Source organism: Mirounga angustirostris, unplaced genomic scaffold, assembly GCF_029215605.1.
Source record: "Mirounga angustirostris isolate CCGP_5_RB_7025 unplaced genomic scaffold, mMirAng1.0.hap1 SCAF_2, whole genome shotgun sequence".
NCBI classification, from domain to species: Eukaryota; Metazoa; Chordata; class Mammalia; order Carnivora; family Phocidae; genus Mirounga; species Mirounga angustirostris.
Window position 1 is genome coordinate 97,338,542 of NW_026991710.1, and position 18,524 is coordinate 97,357,065.

The 18,524-nt window shown below is 37.7% G+C and overlaps 1 long non-coding RNA gene across 3 annotated transcripts in view; it reads right to left on the reverse strand.

The window, feature by feature from the left end:
• Positions 1-18,524, reverse strand: part of LOC123848297 (uncharacterized) — an 844,895-nt gene that overhangs the window by 361,868 nt on the left and 464,503 nt on the right. The window contains exon 6 of one of the 3 annotated variants that reach the window (XR_010409501.1): positions 9,110-10,169. The exons of the other annotated variants lie outside the window; for them this stretch is intronic. This is a non-coding gene — a long non-coding RNA (uncharacterized LOC123848297). Of the gene's footprint in view, positions 1-9,109; positions 10,170-18,524 lie in introns of those variants that run through there. 3 annotated transcript variants of the gene reach the window in all.

Consider the following 18,524-nt stretch of genomic DNA (forward strand, 5'->3'; position numbering starts at 1 on the left):
ATTTATAAACATTATTTCTAAATATTTAAAATAGAATGGAATACTTAGAATGTAAATATATATAAATATATATAAGTATATATATTTAGAATGTAAATATTTAGAAATCTATATTTCTAAATATATATATTTCATGTGTGTGTTTATATATTCTTCTACCAATACCAACAAAATCCAGCAAGTAATAACATAATGTTTCACAATGTCCCTCAATAATAAATTACTAGGCATGCAAAAAAAAAAAAAAGATCTATAATCAGAGAAAAAAACCAATCAATAGAAACAAAACCAGAAACACATAGATAATTAAGTTTGAAGATAAGGATGTTAAACATCTAATGTAAGTACTCTCCTTATGCTTAAGAAAGTAGGGAAGCGCTATGAATTGTGTAAGACTGTTGAATCACAGACCTGTACCTCTGAAACAAATAATACATTATATGTTAAAAAAAAAAAAAGAAGAAGAAGATAGCAGGAGGGGAAGAATGAAGGGGGGAAATTGGAAGGGGAGACGAACCATGAGAGACTATGGACTCTGAAAAACAAACCGAGGGTTCTAGTGGGGAGGGGGGTAGGAGGAGGGCACGTTCTGCATGGAGCACTGGATGTTATACGCAAACAATGAATCATGGAACACTACATCAAAAACTAATGAGATAGTGTATGGTGATTAACATAACAAAATAATAAAAAATAGAAAAAAATAAAACAAACAACAAACAAACAAACAAAAAGTAGGGAAAACATGATTATGATGAGGCAATAAATGATGAGGCAATAAAAAATAGTATGTCTAGAGATAGAAATAAAATGTAACAAATGAGATGGGATTAGCAGTGATAAGGAAAATCTGTGCCCTAAGATGGCTGACAGCCAGCAAGAGAGTCCCAGTCCTTGCCCCAGGGATCTTCCAGGTTCTTCTCTCTGCTCTGCTTCCCGCACACACCAATCCGGGTTCTTCTCCCTGCCCCGCTTCACGCACATACCAAAAGTTCCAAGTATGTGGTAGTAGAAGTGTATAAATTGCCCCCTTTGTGCTCTGGACTCAGACCTTTGGAGACCACTCTCCTCTGAGCCTGCCGGCGTTAAATAAACCTCCTAGCCTCCAAGATCTCTGAGTGCCATTTGGTTCTTCTGTCGCGCGATCCAGTCCAGGTTCCATAACATTTGGTGCCCTGACCAGGAAACCCAACCGTGTGGGCCCATTGTTGCCACTGGTTTGAGGAAACAGCGGGACGGTGATGGAACAAGGGATCGTAATGGAGGAGGCGCGCCCTGCCTAATTTTAGGCAGTCTCTCACCCCTGTCACCTCGGGCCAGCCCCGCTCCGCTGTTCCTGCCAGACTCGAGGAGACTTGGCAGGTGAGGACTTGGTCCTGACATCAGATTCCGGTAAGGCCTGGGGCCCCAGGACCCAGACAGGCCCACCTGTCGGGGTAAAAGGGGAGCCTGATCACCTCCCAGAGACCTCTTAGAGGTCTCACAGGTAGGGATTGCCAGGGAGGGAATGTAATAATGTCTGGAGTGTGAATGTGTGAGTGAATGTGCAATCCGACCTGGCTTGCTCAAGTGGACTGATTCTGTGACTCCACGGGTGGGCACCCTTAAGGTCCCCAGAAGCCTACGGAGTCTGAGTGGGCCCATCTAGTGATTCCATGGTGAATAGCATACAGTCTATGGTGGCGGCATCGGAATGGTTTCCAATCATAAGTCACAACGCTGAGACCGCTACGGCTAAGTCAACATCTATACTGACTCTCGGTACACTTTTGCTACTGTACATATACATGGAGGCATCTACAAGGAAAGGGGCCTCCTAACTGCACCAGGAAAAGCTATCAAGAACAAGGAGATACTGAGACTCCTCAAAGCCATCTGGCTTCCAAAGGAAGTAGCAATCCTGCACTGTAAGGGACAACAGAAAGGAGATGACCCCATAGCGCAGGGAAATCGTTTGGCAGATGAGGCAGCCAAGACCACAGCCAGTGAGGACATGGACAGAGCCTCTTTCCTCACCATGGCACTAACACCCCCGGAAGAAGTCCCTTCACCCAGTTACACTAAAAAGGAAAAGGAATGGGCCATGGCTGAGGGAGCCACCCTGACTCAAAAGGGATGGTGGATGATACCAGACAGGCACATCTTTGTTCCAACACCAACTGGAGGGCATCTAGGCAAGGAATACCACCAACTCACTCATCTGGGAAAAACTGCATTAGAGGCCCTTCTCAAGAAGCACTACTACATCAGTCAGCTGCCAACACTATGCCGAGCAACAAGTGAACGATGTGTAACATGTGCTAAAAATAATGCTCGGTCTGCACCATGGTCCCCGCCAGGTGTCCAGAGGATTAGAGCAAACCCCTTCAAAGATCTAGAGGTGGACTTCACAGATGTGCAGCTGAGCAGGGGGTTCAGATATCTCCTAGTAATAGTATGCACATACTTTGGGTGGGTCGAAGCCTTCCTGACCAGGAAGGAGCAAAGCCAGGAAGGAGCTAAAGTCCTCTTTCGGGACATCGTGCCCCAATTCAGCCTGCCACTAACAATCCATAGTGATAATGGACCCGCATTTGTGGCAGACATTGTACAGGTCTTGACCAAATCTCTCAACATCACCTGGAGACTCCACACTGCTTACTGGCCCCAAAGTTCAGGGAAAGTAGAGTGAATGAATCACACCCTCAAGGGAACCTTAGCAAAGTTTTGTCAGGAGACTAATCTCCCATGGCCGGATCTGCTACCCCTAGCTCTCCTCATGCTCCCTGCATGCCCAGGACATCAGGTTTCTCCCCATTCAAATTAATACATGGATGGCCTCCCCTGTGTTTGGGAAGCCTTCCGGGAGACTTGCATCAGGTTGGAGATAAAGGGATAAAGGAGCAGCTTCAGGCCCTGGGGGCCACCCTAAATAAATTATAAAAGTACACCATTGAGAGGGCCCCAATCTCCTTAGGGTCTCAGGTATACTCCTTCCAGACAGGGGACTCAGTTTGGGTCAAAAATTGAAAGAAAGACCCCCTCAAACCGCAGTGGACAGGGCTGCACACTGTTGTTCTAACCACCCCTGCTGCCCTCAAGGTCTCAGGTGTCACCCCATGGGTCCACCACTACAGAGTGAAGAAAGCTTATCATTTGGACAAGGAGCCGTGCCAGTGGAGAGTCCAGCCGACTTCACAAACCCACTTTGGCTTCACCTTCGATGAGACCCCACCTACTGATGGACACCTGCTCACCATGGTCCCTGGCTGTCATCAGCGTGATTACCCTCATCTTGGGAGTCAGACTCTATACTGTTGCCCCTCCTGACTGGACTTTCCCCCAGAGATTTACTATTGTCATTGCTTATTGGGTGTCCCTAGGGTGTGTTACTGCACTTACTTTTCCACGGGTTTCATCTGCTGACGGGTTAGCCACGATGCATCCCTCTACCTAAGGTCATAGATCCCACTTTTATTGGCCCTCTGCTGTCTACTCCTGAGCACATTTCACCATGGTTTTCCTGGCCCCAGTCAGTCCCGGTCTTCTGCTGCCTGGTGTGCTATTCCTCCTCACTGCCTCTAGCTTGTCCAGCCCGGCAAGGGGAGCAAACTCTCATATCACCATTACTGGCAAATGGACTTTCCAGCTTATCCCCCTCAATCCCACACCAGCGCCCCCACTGACTTCTTCCACCTGGGATGGCCACACACCAAAGGTTAACCTCCATTTTGATAGATGTCAGCTTCTTGATACCTCCTGGGAACCTCATAGACGGTGTTCCTACCATGGCCCTCACTCTGGTTACTGGCTGGTAGATACCTACATCTATGGAGGCCCTATACCTCAATAGCCAAACTTCTGCCCTCAGTTCTGCTCACAAGCCTGGGGATGTGAGTCATGGGTGGCAACTTGGCTGGGAATGAAACGATGGTCCACCAGGTGGTGCCTCAAATAGCACAGTGACATCTGGATCCCCATCTTCTTGCCCTAACAATCACTGTATACTGATCACCCTCTCAGTCTTAGAACCCAATGCCACATCATGGGCTACAGGAATCATTCTCCTGTTGGGCCAATATCACCCTATGGGGACCGACCCCATGGCCAAATTTATGATTAAATCCATGTTCACTCCAAGCCTTACAGTCAACCCCCAGAGTCAGACAAAAAATAACTCGCCCTGGCGCATCCCTGGGTCTCCCATCCACATGCTGCAAGCATCTATAGCACAACTGTTAGGTATGAGTAACGCCTCCCACCAAGTGCTTAACCACTCAAATCCACCCCTAGCATCTGACCACTGGATCTGTATGAAACCGGGTCCCATCCAATACCTAGGTGTCATCCTCAGCCAATCTACCGGGTCACCTCCCACCTCGGCACCGGGGCCTCAGATTATCCCTTTCTGGCTCTGGTACTGCTGTATGGAAACTCTTCCTCTCCCATCACAGGCTACAGTTGGGTCTGTGCACCTAACAACACTTTTCTGGCTTGTGATCAAGGTGTATACATCTGCATTACCCCGTGCGATCAATCATGCATGCTTGTCAGTCTCTTACCCAATCTTTCAGTCCTCCCCGGGAGTGATGCCCCACTCATATGGAGACCTCCTAGCTGCCCTCAGTGCTCCCCTGTGGCCATCCCTCTTATCGTAATCCTGCTGGCTACATCAGGTGTTGCCCTCAGTGCCACTGGTGTCCGGATGTTTCAGGTTCAGTACCAGGGGTTAACTCAACAACTCACGGTGGATTTTTCCACCTTCACTCAGTTGGCCCTGGCCCTACAGAGCCAACTCAATTCAGTGGCCTCAGTGGTCCTCCAAAACAGGCACAGCCTCGACTTTCTCATGGCCGCACAAGGGGGGCTCTGCCTCTTCCTACAGGAGGAATGTTGTTTCTATGCTAATGAGTCGGGGGTGGTCCAAGAAACTCTGACCCAATTACAGGAATGAGTACATCGCCGGTGGGAAACACTCCAGTAGACAACTTGGTGGGATACCCTCTCACAATGGTTCCCTTGGTTCACCTCCCTCATCAGCCCCCTCCTATTGCTTCTCCTCACAGTGGTATTTGGTCCTTGTATTCTTAATGCCCTTACTAGGTTTATTACTACTCAAATTGCTAAAATCAGACTCCAGTTACTCCTTACTCACTATTGCCCCTTAGAAGAGGAAGATGATGCCCTCTAAACTAGGTATTTAAAGGGGCATCAAAGGGGGAGAATGACAAGGAAAATCTGTGTCCTAAGATGGCTGACCAAGCCAGCCAGAGAGTCCCAATCCTCGCCCCAGGACTCTTCCAGGTTCTTCTCCCTGCCCCACTTCCCACACGCACCAAAAGTTCCAAGTATGTGGAAGTAGAAGTGTATAAATTGCGCCCTTTGTTTGTGCTCAGGGCTCAGGCCTTTGGAGACCACTCTCCTCTGATCCCGCTGGTGTTAAATAAACCTCCTATCCTCCAAGATCTCCAGGTGCCACCTGGTTCTTCTGTTGGGCAATCACAGCAGCAGATTAAACAGTGCAGAAGAAAATATATTGGAATTGAAGATATAATAATCAGAAATATCCAAACTGAAGTACTGAAATAAAAACAAATATATATATTTTTTAATGAACAGAGCATTTGGAAAATAACTACTGATCTAGTAACTACTGGACTAATTTTACCAGAATCTCAGAAGAGAGGAGTGGGAAGGACAAAAATATTTTAAGACTTCATAGCTGAAAATTTTTCAAATTTGATGAAAAACATAAACCCACAGATCTAATAAGTTCAACAAACACCAATCAGAATAACAACAAAAATGCTTATGCACATTATAATCAGATTACTAAAGACAAATAAAAATGTACACATTAAGTGTAAAAGAACAAAGACAAATACAACAGCCTTATTGTCAGAAACAATGCCAGCCTGAAGACAATGGAGAGACATCTTTAAATCAATGAAAGGAAAAGACCTGTCAACCTAGAACTTTTACCTGGTGAAATATCTTTCAGTAATGAAGAAAAAAGAAAGAATTTTTCAAATAAAAAAAATTTACAGATTTTATCCCTATTAGAACTAAAATACAAGAAATACTAAAGGAAGTTCCTTGAGCAGAAGGTAAATGATACCAGATGAAAATCTGGATCTACACATAGGAATGAAGAGCACCAGAAATGATAAACATGTATATTTTTCAACTACAATGGTACAAAACTAAAGATCAGTAATAAAACAAAGCTGGAAAATCTATAATGTAAATATTTACATTTAACATGTAAATATTAAACAACACACTACTGCCCAAGCAATGGGCCAAATAAGAAATCAAATGGCAAATCAAAATATGTCTCAAGACAAAAGAAAAAGAAAATACAATATTCCAAAACCTATGGGATAGAGCAAAAGCAGACTTCAGAGTGAAATTTATGGTATAAATGCTTGTATTAAGGAAAAAAGTTCAAATAAACAATTTAATGTTACACTACAAGGAATCAGAAAAAGAAGAAGCTTAGCTGAAATTCAGCAGAGGAAGAATATGACAAAGAAAAATCAGAAATAAATAAAATAGAGACCAGAATAAGCAATAACATAACATTGAAAGTAATGATCAGTTTTGGGCGCCTGGGTGGCTCAGATGGTTAAGCGTCTGCCTTCGGCTCAGGTCATGATCCCAGGGTCCTGGGATCGAGTCCCACATCAGGCTCCCTGCTCTGCAGGAAGCCTGCTTCTCCCTCTGCCTCTCTCTCTCTCTCTCTCTCTGTCTCTCATGAATAAATAAATAAAATCTTTAAAAAAAAAGAAAGTAATGATCAGTTTTTCCAAACAAATAAAACAAAATTGGCAATAATTTAACTACATTAATTAAGAAAAGAAGAGAGAAGTCTTAAAAACCAAAATGGGAAATGGAAGAGAAAACAATACAACAGATAACCACAGAAATACATAGTGTGATAACTGTGATTACTATAATTATATACTAACAGTCGGATTGCTTAGAAAAAAACAAAAACAAAAACAGACAATTTCTAAAGATGCATAAGTTACCAAGATTGAATCATGAATCTTGAATCCAAGAAGTAGTAAATCTTCTTAAACCAATAATAAGAATGAATAGTTGAATTAGGAATCAAGTCTCCCAGCACAGAAAAGCCCAAGACCACATGATTTCATTGGTGAATTCTACCAAACTTTAAAAAATATATAATTAATGACAAGCTTTATCAAAATCTTACAAATAATGAAATAGAGGGAACACATTCAAAATCATTCAATGAGACCATTACTACCCTAATTCCAAAGCAGAATAAAAATAATACAAGAACAAAAAAATCTAGGTTGTCCAATATACACATTATTACTCTTTCTTTTTGACAGCCATTTGTGTGATAAATGTTTCTCCACCCACTTGCTTTCAATCTGCAGGTATATTTAGGTCTAAAATGAGTCTCTGGTAGGCAGCATATAGATGGGTCTCATTTTTTTGTCCATTCTGACACCCTATGTCATTTGAATGGAGTGTTTAATCTATTTACAAAGTAATTATTGATAGATATGTAATTATTGTCATTTTATTACTTCTTTTGTCATTTCTGGTGAGCTTCTCTGATACTTCGATTGTCACTTTTGGTCTCTCCTTAACACTGAAAGAGTACCTTTCAATATTTCTTGTAGGGCTGTGTTAGTGGTCATGAACTCCTTTAGTTTTTGTTTGTCTGGGAAACTCTCTCTCCTTCTGTCCAACCTTGCTGGACAGAATATTCTTGGCTGCAGATTTTTCCCATTCAGCACTTTGAATATATCATGCCACTCTGTTCTGGCTTGCCAAGTTTTTGTTGAGAACTCTCCAGCTAGCCTTCTGGATTTTCCCTTGTAAGTTAATGACTTCTTTTTTATTCCTTCGTTCAAGGTTTTTTCTTTATCACAATATTTTGAAAGTGTAATTACAATATGTCTTGGTGTTGGCTTGCTTTTGTTGATTTTGATGAGAGTTCTCTGTGCTCCTGGATTTGGATGTCTGTTTCCTTCCCCAGATTAGGGTAGTTTTCAGATATTATTTTTTTAAATAAATTTTCTGCCCCCTTTTCTCTCTCTTCTTTTTCTGGAATTCCTATAATGTGAATGTTATTATGTTTGATGGAGTCACTGTGTTCCCTAAGTCTATTCTCGGGTTGCATAATTCTTTCTCTCTTTTGTTCAGCTTCATTATTTTCCATTATTTTGTCTTCTAGTCACTAATTCATTCCTCTGCTTTTTCCAACCTTCTGTTCATTGCATCAAGCCTGTTCCTAATTTCTGGGTCAATTGCCCAGAAAAAAGAAATTAGCAAAGGAAAATAATAACTTTTAAAACATGTACCAAGAGGGGTAGGGACAGTAGTAAGTGGATGTTAATATAGGAAAACTATAAAAATTTTTACCTTCATTAAAATTTTGCCTAGATGTAGTATGGAGCTGTTGGCTCACCATTTCAAAACTCTCTAATAAATTATGTTGAATCAACTCCCTATCTACCAACTCCCTATAAATCATACCTTAGCTTTATACCAAAATATTCCTAAAGTTATTTTGCCACACAAAAGAAATTTAATTGCATATCTAATAGCTTAAATTTACTTTTATTATTTGATTATATAAATTATAACTTTCTATAAGTATATAATTATTTTTCCTTTAAACTGTGTGTGAATATGTATATTGTATATGAGAGTATATCAAGATACATAGGTATTCTCTAAGCAAATAATTTTCTGTCATATTATATATTTCTTGCTAAAGCATGTTTTAAAAGTGATATGACATTCAGCCTTTTGATAATTCATTATAAGAAGAAAAGGCTAGGAACACAATTTAATAATTACCTTCAGTTGAAGACAATAAAAGTATTCACTTTCTGGTGCTCAATGGGAAATGCAAAGGTTCTTTTTAATTCAAATAATGGACATTTTTAACAAGAAAAATAACATGTATGCTATATTTTTAGAAATAGAGCAGGGCACCTGGGTGGCTCAGTTGGTTAAGCAACTGCCTTCGGCTCAGGTCATGATCCTGGAGTCCCGGGATCGAGTCCCGCATCAGGCTCCCTGCTCAGCGGGGAGTCTACTTCTCCCTCTGACCCTCCCCCCTCTCATGCTCTCTCTCATTCTCTCTCACTCAAATAAATAAATAAAATCTTTTAAAAAAAAAGAAAGAAATAGAGCAGTCCAAAAAAAATCACTTGGCACAATATTAGTATCAAAATGTCCTTACTTAATTTTCTAACCGGAAACTGAGAAGTGGTCACAAACACTAATATTGAGGGACATAAAATTTAATTAGATTGGCTTTGCAGTGACAATAAGAAATGCCTATGAGGCCATTACATTTTATTCAATTAAGTCATATGCAAAATATAACCAAAATTAACCATAAGTGTTGAAATATAAAGTGTTCAACACATCTAAAAAATAAGGGATGTTTCAAAATATTGATGTGGCAAAAACACCTTGAAATTTGGCAAATAATTGATTCAGTTTTTTATTATTTGCTCAAATGTGTAAGCCACACATTGACAAGGCTCATGCCACAATTTTATCAACATTACTTGTCAAAAGCACACAATCACATAATATATTGATAGCGGTGATTGTGAAATGTAAAGTTAGAATTTGTAGCTATAGCCTGGTGCTGGAGTGTCATATTCCTCAGAACTTCATGGCAAATTCAAAACAAATATTTTAAATTAAAATTTTTGTGAATTGGAGTCACTTGCCAATTTTCACCACCTATGCAAATTATTCTTTAAACATTCATGCCATGGGACATGTTCTAGAATTCTAAGCCACATAAGTTAAGCAGGTTTATCTTGACCATAATTATAAATTTAGTATTTGGAAAATACAACGAGCAAGAGAGATTTAAAGGAGAGAAAAAGAAAATGACCCCTTTCTTCTGAGTTCGAAGAAAGCATATCATGCAGGAGAGAACCAGAGGCAACCACAGTGAGAATTGACTTATAGTCGTACCACATGCTAATATTTTCAATTTCACTGCTGTTTTTTCTCAGTGCAAATAGTTCACACTTGGGCTCATGTCGAGCAACACACCTGGTAGTAGGAAGAAGACCTTGAAGCAGATGATCTGCTACAGTGCTCATAGCACTTGCTCTGTGGGGAAGCTGTGCTCATTTTGAACTCTGCTGTGGATGAGAAGACAAACCAATAACCTGTGGTAAGTTGAAACACACACAAAATTAACCTTGATAGGCCAATAATGGAGAAACCAATCAAAAGACAACATATTAGCCAGGACACTAACTCTGATTGATTCACCATGCTTTTCTCTAACAAGGCATTTATGGTTCTTATTAAAGTAACTGGCTTGCCTGCTTTCCTCTAAATGCACATGCTTATAAAGCTAGTTCTCTTTTTAAAAATATTTTAGATTTTCTTTTCCAAATGTCACTTTGATAGTTTTCTATGAACTTTTATAAAATCCTTATGTTTGTTCCTAGTTCTTCATAATTATTTAACCTTTGAACACTATCGTAATCATTAATAATCATCCTTGTCATATTAATGGTAATGGATAATCATCATCATCATATTAATTGTGGCAATGCCTCTGATATTGCTGTTGTTTTTGTTATTAATATTATTATTTTCTCAATAAATGGTCAGTATCAAAGAACCATTCCCAACATATCCTAGAATAACTATCCTATTCTTTAATAGGCTAACAAATGGGGAATCAGGATATGAATTATAGTTTTGGGGAGGGTTTGTTTTTTTGTTTTAGTTTTTGATGTAGTGTTCCATGATTCATTGTTTGCATATAACACCAAGTGCTCCATTCAGTACATGCCCTCTTTAATACCCATCACCAGGCTAACCCACCCCTCCCCTCTAGAACCCTCAGTTTGTTTCTCAGAGTCCATAGTCTCTCATGGTTTGTCTCCCCCTCCAGTATTCCCCCCTTCATTTCTCCCTTCCTACTATCTTCTTTTTTTTTTCACATATAATGTATTATTTGTTTCAGAGGTAGGTCTGTGATTCAACAGTCTTACACAATTCACAGCCCTCACCATAGCACATACCCTCCCCAATGTCTATCACCCAGCCACCCCATCCCTCCCACCCCCCACCACTCCAGCAACCCTGTTTGTTTCCTGAGATTAAGAATTCCTCATATCAGTGAGATCATATGATACATGTCTTTCTCTGATTGACTTATTTCGCTTAGCACAATACCCTCTAGTTCCATCCACATCGTTGCAAATGGCAAGATTTTGGGTTTTTTGAATTATAGTTTTTAATAAGATAATAAAGAAGTGGCAGTGATGGTATTTTTCTGTTTTGAATGATACACTAATTGAATTTTTAAATGACTGTTATACTGTATATTAAGGCTAAAATTTACTTAATAAACACATACATTGCAATTATCATGTACAGGCATAATTATAAATGCTTTAAAATATTAACTCATTTAGCCCCATAACAATCCTTTAAGATACATTGGTTATTATCACAATTTTAGAGTTCAGAAGACAGTGTGCCAAGGTAACACTATAGTGACTGTAGTGATAGAGTTGGGATTTCAACCCGTGTAGTCTGGTTGCAGAATCTCTTAAACACTGCTGTGTTGTCAAAAGAAAAAGACAAAAAAAAAAAAAAAAAAAAGAGGGCAGGGGAAGGGAGGGGACAGGAAGATTATAAGAGGATGGCTATGGTAATATAATTTTTTATTCTCATAAACATGGAGCAACTAGATAGTAAGACATACAAAACAGCTGAAGAGTGTATCCATAACTCATAAGCAATATTTATAGCAAAGCAAGGTGGCAAGGTATCCCTATAAACTTCAAAATACAATTGGTTGAGGACCAACCACCAATGACCAGAAGACCCATATTTTATCAGCTTCCGTGCATGAGGAAGCAGAGAAAAGCAACACAGTGTCTGACAGAAGTAAGAAAAGGAGAACCTCAAAATATGTAACACACCTAGACAATGGTAGTGCCAGGTGAAAACAGTAGCTGAAACTGATCGTGTTTTTGCCAAAACCAATATGAGATGAGCTGAGGGGTCCACAGGAAAAATAATCTAAAAAGGCCAGAGCACTTTGGCCCCTGGGAAATCTGAAAGTGACCAGTTAGGTCTCCTAAGCTAAGGAGAAACTGCCTGGAGTGAAATCAAAATTGAGCAAGACAATTACAATAGAGATGAAAGAAAGAAAACTTTCAGAGAAAAGTGAAGAGGGAGACAAAACCAGGAAATATTAGAAAAAAAGCTTCTATAGTTTCGGCGTCAGATTAAAGTAAGAGAAGGAATTGAGAGAAGTTTAGGAACTCTTCCAAACCTCCTACTAAAAGTTCAGAAAAAAATAATTTCACATCAAATTAGGAAATAAAAAGGTAAAATTCCATACAAAGTTTTTAAATGGAAGCATGGCAAAAAGTATATCCTATACGGATATATGAACTGTTACATGTTAGTTCAAGATAAGCTAAAGTACATTAAAAATTATTTAAGACATGAAAAACACATTAAAAATAACATGAAAGAAAAACTCAAGCATATTGACAGCACTCAAGAAAAAGATAAAAATAAAAGAAACCATCTTTTCAAAAATAAAGAATGAATTAGAGAAACACAAACAAAAATGAACACAACAGCTTACACCTAAGGAGACATAGAGGGTAAAGAAGTGAAAATGTTAAAAATCCAGATGTAAATGAAAGAGGTTAAGAGAGAGAGCGAGAGGGAGGGAGAGAAAGTGACAAATATTGAGATAAGCAAAGAAAATTCAAGAAGGAAGGCTCAACAAACATTAATAGCAGCACAAAGAATAGAGGAAGAGTTAGGAGGGAAAAAACACTAAAAATTCCAATTCAGGAAAACTTCCTTATATAAAGAAGCATTAAAATTACATATTGAAACATTACCACATACATGAGAGTATAGTCTCAAAATAAACAATGCCAAGAAATACTTGTCTTCAAAGAAAAAAAACAAACTTTTTGACATTAGGCACAGAAAGAGATTGAATTATAAGTCAATATAAGGGGAAAAAATTAGCTCATCATCAGTCTTTTTGACAGTAAGAGAATTTTAACCCCAAAGGAAATAGAGTAACATATTTAAGATATGCAAGGGGAGAAATGACGGTTTAAAACCACCAAAACTGATTTCAACTATAAAAGTCTAAACTATTATCACATGTCAGAACTCAGGAAATATTGTTCCTCTAAGCCCTTCCTGAGGAATTTACTAGAGAATGAACTTCAGACAACTAAAATGACTGTATAACATTACCGTAAGAATTGTGGGCAGCATTAAGCCTATGGATATTTATAGATCTGGTTAAGACTAAACTGAAGGTGAAAATGGAGGGAGAGGGCGCCTGGGTGGCTCAGTCGGTTAAGCTTTCGACTCTTGATTTCTGTTCTGGTCATGATCTCAGGGCTGTGAGAGCGAGCTCTGGGTTGGGCTCTTTGCCCAGCGGGGAGTCTGCTGGAGATTCTCTCTCTTCCTCTCCCTCTGCCTGCCCCCCAAAAATATATAATTAAATCTTTAAAATAATTTTTCTAAAGTGAAGGGAGTATTGTTTGACCAGCTATATATTCAGATTTTTAAAATCATGAAATAAATGAGGAGGGTTTTTATGAAAAATCATATGTTTATTCTCATTAATTATATTAGAGGTGGTAACATTAATATTGTTATTCAGAGATTACTGGATATCTAATGTTGTATAAAGCAAATAAGTAATTATGAATCATTCAAACTATATCATCACTTGTGATAATGAGTATTTTTTGTTTGGAAGAAAGGAGATGTAGATGTAATAAAGAAGAGTTAATTGAAAAAAATCCTGTAGAACTACATTTGAATTAGAAATATATATATGAATTCATGCTACTGTGGTATTCATTTCTACTGTGTTTTGCTGACTGCATAGCTTTGGAAGGCAATCCAGTTACAATGAGCATTCCTAATTCCCAGATTGTAGTCTTTAATTTCCATTTAGCACTGAACGAAATAGGGGTTTCATGGAGAAATGGCTGATTCCAGGCCTAGAGCAGGAAATGAATAGGATCAGAGTAAAATATCTCCAAATCAGACAGTAAGAAAGCCTTCAAAGACTATTACAGTCATGTCAAATGATTCAAGAGCCAATTTGAAGAGGTACTTATTGGCAATGATAGCGCACCTTTATCCATAATATATTTAAAAAGCAATTGGTTCTGGGCTGAAGCCTTTATTTGTTGGTGCAAGACTCTAGTGCTTCTCCTGCCTCGGTCTTGGAAGCCCACACAGAAAAAGGGGCCAGAAACTCAAAGTAGTTTGGTATGCTGAGCCCCCTACCTGGAGAGCAATTGTTCTGGAGAGCCCCACAGTCCTGTGATGGACATTATGGGAATTAAAAATAAACTTTTGTTAAACTACTGGAAAAAACTAAGTAATTGGTTAATGCTGAAGGATTATAGGGAACCAAGTGTCATGCAAGTAAAAGGATAAACTCAAGCATTTATCATGGCTTTCCAATTTGAATATTCCAAGGGTAACCAAACAGTGTCTCTCTCTAAAAGTACTAAATTAATAAATTAATTAATTAAAAATTAAATTAATAGAAGTGATAGACTGAGAATATGACTTTATTTTGCAGCTTCCAATGAATTAATGGACCTGTGCCTTAAAGATAACTGCTGATAACATCACAAAAAAGACATATGCAGACACTGGTATACTAACTCCAAAATCTAAATCATCAGATACTCTACAGGTCAAATACCCAACATTCTTCAACAGACTATGGATGACTTAAAAGATGGCAAAATTACTAAATTATGTTAGCTAAGTATTCTCACATGGATGTAACATTGTAAAGGAGTGCAAGGAAGTGGTAACTGGGATAATGATCACTTTTGGAAGGAGGGAGGGGATTAGAACTGGTATGGGCATCACGGAGAGGTCTCTGAGTTCTATTTATTGACTTGAGTGGTAGCTACAAGGGTGTTCACCTTAAAATATCTCACTGAGCCACACATTTGTCTTGTGTCTTTTTCTCTATCTGCATTTTATTTTTTAGTACAAAAGATAAAAGTGATAACTGATTTATCTTTTATGAAACATTTACTTAGAGATTAGCATATATCATATCTTCCAAGTATATACTCTTAAGTCAAAATATCTACTTACTTTAAATCCCCCCCAAAAAAATCTGTCTTAAGAAAGCAGAGTGATTTTGAAATTTATAATACAGAATAACTTCTGACTAATCAAGGAGAAAAAATTTGAATAAAAACTATGACTATCAACATAGATATTAAGAAAAGGATACCTAAGTCAGTCCCCTAACTTTCTATAACATGGAGAAATGAAATAAAAGAAGTGTTGCACCCAGTTTTTTATCTTTAATGTGAGGATTATATAGAGGAAAATTTTATATTTAAGGTCTTTTTTTTAAAGATTTAATTATTTATTTGAGAGGTGGGGAGGGGCACAGGGAGAGAATCTTCAAGCAGAATCCCCACTGAGTGCAGAGCCAAGTTGGGGCTTAATCTTACCACCCATGAGATCATGACCTGTGCTGAAAGCAAGAGTAGACACTCAACTGACTGAGCCACCCAGGCTCCCCTATTTAACCAATAATAAAAAAAACACTAAAAGTTGCAGTAAAACTTAGGTTTTCAATGTGAGATTAACTAGTTTACACTTTCATTCCATAAAGGCAGCATTTCCTTTATGTTTTTTCCCTGAAAATAAGACTTTTCTATTTAAAGTAAATTAAAATTATCTATGTTCCAACTTTAGAAATCATCTATCAGGACAAATGGAGTCCACAGAATTTGGTCATAAGGAATTAAATTTTAAGGATTAGGTTTATGTACCAAATCAAGATGTAGAAACAAAGGGCATAACTTCAAATGGGAAATCTGAATTTCTACCAGAAGGATGAAACAAGAGTACCTCTGCCTCAGTTTCTTTATCAGAAAATGTTTTTCTTAAACTATGTGGCTAACAAATCCTATAAGCTTACATTTAAAAAAAAAAAAGTGTATCAAACATGAAAGACTGTTAGATGTATTCAAATAAAAGGAACAATTTGTAATTTCATACTATTTTTTCATTTCCTTTTTAATATTTGAAATAAAAGAATGAAAAGAGGGAAAATTTTATAAAATGACTCTTCTTTTGTTCGGTATCTTTCTTAGCATGTATTAATTATTATTTTCACAAAATCTTACTTATATTCTGATTAAAATTCCATTATTGCTATGTATGTCAGATGAGTCATAATGATAAACCTCATTCTTTCCTAGTGTATGCATATTAAATTAGCTAACCAGATTTAAGTATGCGTTTTATCAAATAAATAAGGACAATTGAAATTGAGGGGGAAAGCCCTCTAAACAATTGAGATGTTTCCCTTACTTTAAATTTATAAGTACTAAAGGTCTGTTTTCTCTCCACTGCCTGATATGTCTCAAAAAATTCATTCTTTATTTTGAGTAATCACACCAGAATGGCAATTCAATGATATCACATTTGGAAAGTTTTAAGGGACATTGTTTTAAAAAATGTTCACTGTCTTTGTTACTAATGTCAGTGTGTCTGGATTGCCAAAAGAGTTTTTTAAAAAGCTGACAATCTAACAATGTAATTATTTTCATTGTCATTTCAATAAAGAATTCATCTAGTCATCTGACTTTGAGCAATTCATGTGGCATTAGCTGTAAGATAGAGAACTTTTTCTTTTAAGAAATAAATTGAGGGGCTCATCCATCAAATCTCTAATCACTTCTTTTCTTTTAGAGCTCTTTAAACACTATACGGGCAGTGGTGCTGGGAAGCTAGAAGCCAAGGATCTCTTTTGATTTCATTTCCAGTGGGCTCTTAGAAAATCAATAGTATTTATTTTAAGATAAAACTTTGGTTTTTGTAAACTTGGCTCTGCACTACTTTAAAATCGGCTATTTGATTAATATACAGGATATACTATAATGGGCATATTCATGCCAAAAAATAAAATGTGTCCTATTCCTAAAGTAAATGATTCTGATAAACTTATAAAAGAATATTAATTTTCTTTGTGAGATATTTGTTATTTATCTGAATAGATAAGGTAACACTAGGCCTTTGGGTTGGGCATTTAAGTAAGTATGATTTTCTTTTTAAACATCTTGGCAAGACATCAGAACTACAACAGAGACCTTGACAGTTACAACTGCCAGTGACTTTCCCCCAACATTGAACAAGAATAAAACAGATGCTTCAATGTACCATGTAGCATTGTTCTGCTTCTTTAAAATTACGGTCTAATAGCTATCTAATTAGTCATTCATTTTTCTGTTTACAAAATAATCTCAATATTTCTCTCCTTCTAGATACTAAACATTTTTAATATAGAAAGAAGCCAACATTAAAACAGATAATAAATGTATTTTATGCATTCCTCCTAATATATGCAATTGGTTTTACAATAGAAATGTTACGGCAGGCTGAAATTATATTTCAACATAAATATTAACCAGTAATCCTTTGTTAAAATGTATTTTAGGAACTGGGAAATAAAATGTATGGGAAATGGCAAAGGAACTGAGTTTAATCAACTGGCAAATTAGACATTTTGAATATATAATTTAATAATTTTCAAATATACAAAATGTCTAAACACAGGAATACTTGACAACTAGACCCATCTCTACCTAAAGACAAGACTAAATGAAGTGAGCGTAAAATGTAGCATGAGCAAGTTAAGTTGGAAATGCAACTATTGAGGGGTTTGGGCTGGGGAAAAGTATGAAGCTCTCTTCACAGGCCTTAGCGGAGGGTTTCTCTTTATGAGTTATGATTGGATCCCTCATCTCAATTATCTCTTTCTTTTGAGTGTGACTTGTAGACAATATTGAGAAGCTATTCATCAAGAGATAACATTTACTATGCAGTCATATGTGGAAACAGTCACTTAAGGACCTGATTCTTTTTATTGGCAACTTACCTTTACCACTTACTATAGACTATTAACAGAGTAATGCACAATTACTAATGGCTAATGAATAAATCAATTGAAGAAATGAATTCAAACAGAGTGTTCTATAAAACATCAGGCCAAGGGAGAGCAAAGTATCACAGTGGTTAACAACGTGGTATCTGGAGCTGCAGTTAGGATTAAAATCCTGGCTCTTCCATTTACCAGCTGTATGACCCTGGGCAAGTAATTTTATCTCTCTGTGCCTCAATTTCCTCATCTCTAAAATGGGATATCAATAATTAGGTAAAAATTAAATATTTAGGTTAAGATACTGAAAGGAAGCAGTAAAGAAACAAATAGAAATGAATTAGTCACAGTGAATTGAGAAATGCATATGGCATAAAATTCTAGCCCATTTCAACATAATTATTTCGCTTATAAGCAATTTCCCATTCGATCCTCAGCTTATCATTTGGCATTTTATAGCCTTAATTTTCTTTATATGTGGGGAAGAATCTACTAATAGCTAACACTTTAAAGCTAGCACTTATATAGTATCTCTTATGTATCAATCATCGAAGCCCATTTCACATTTTTTCAG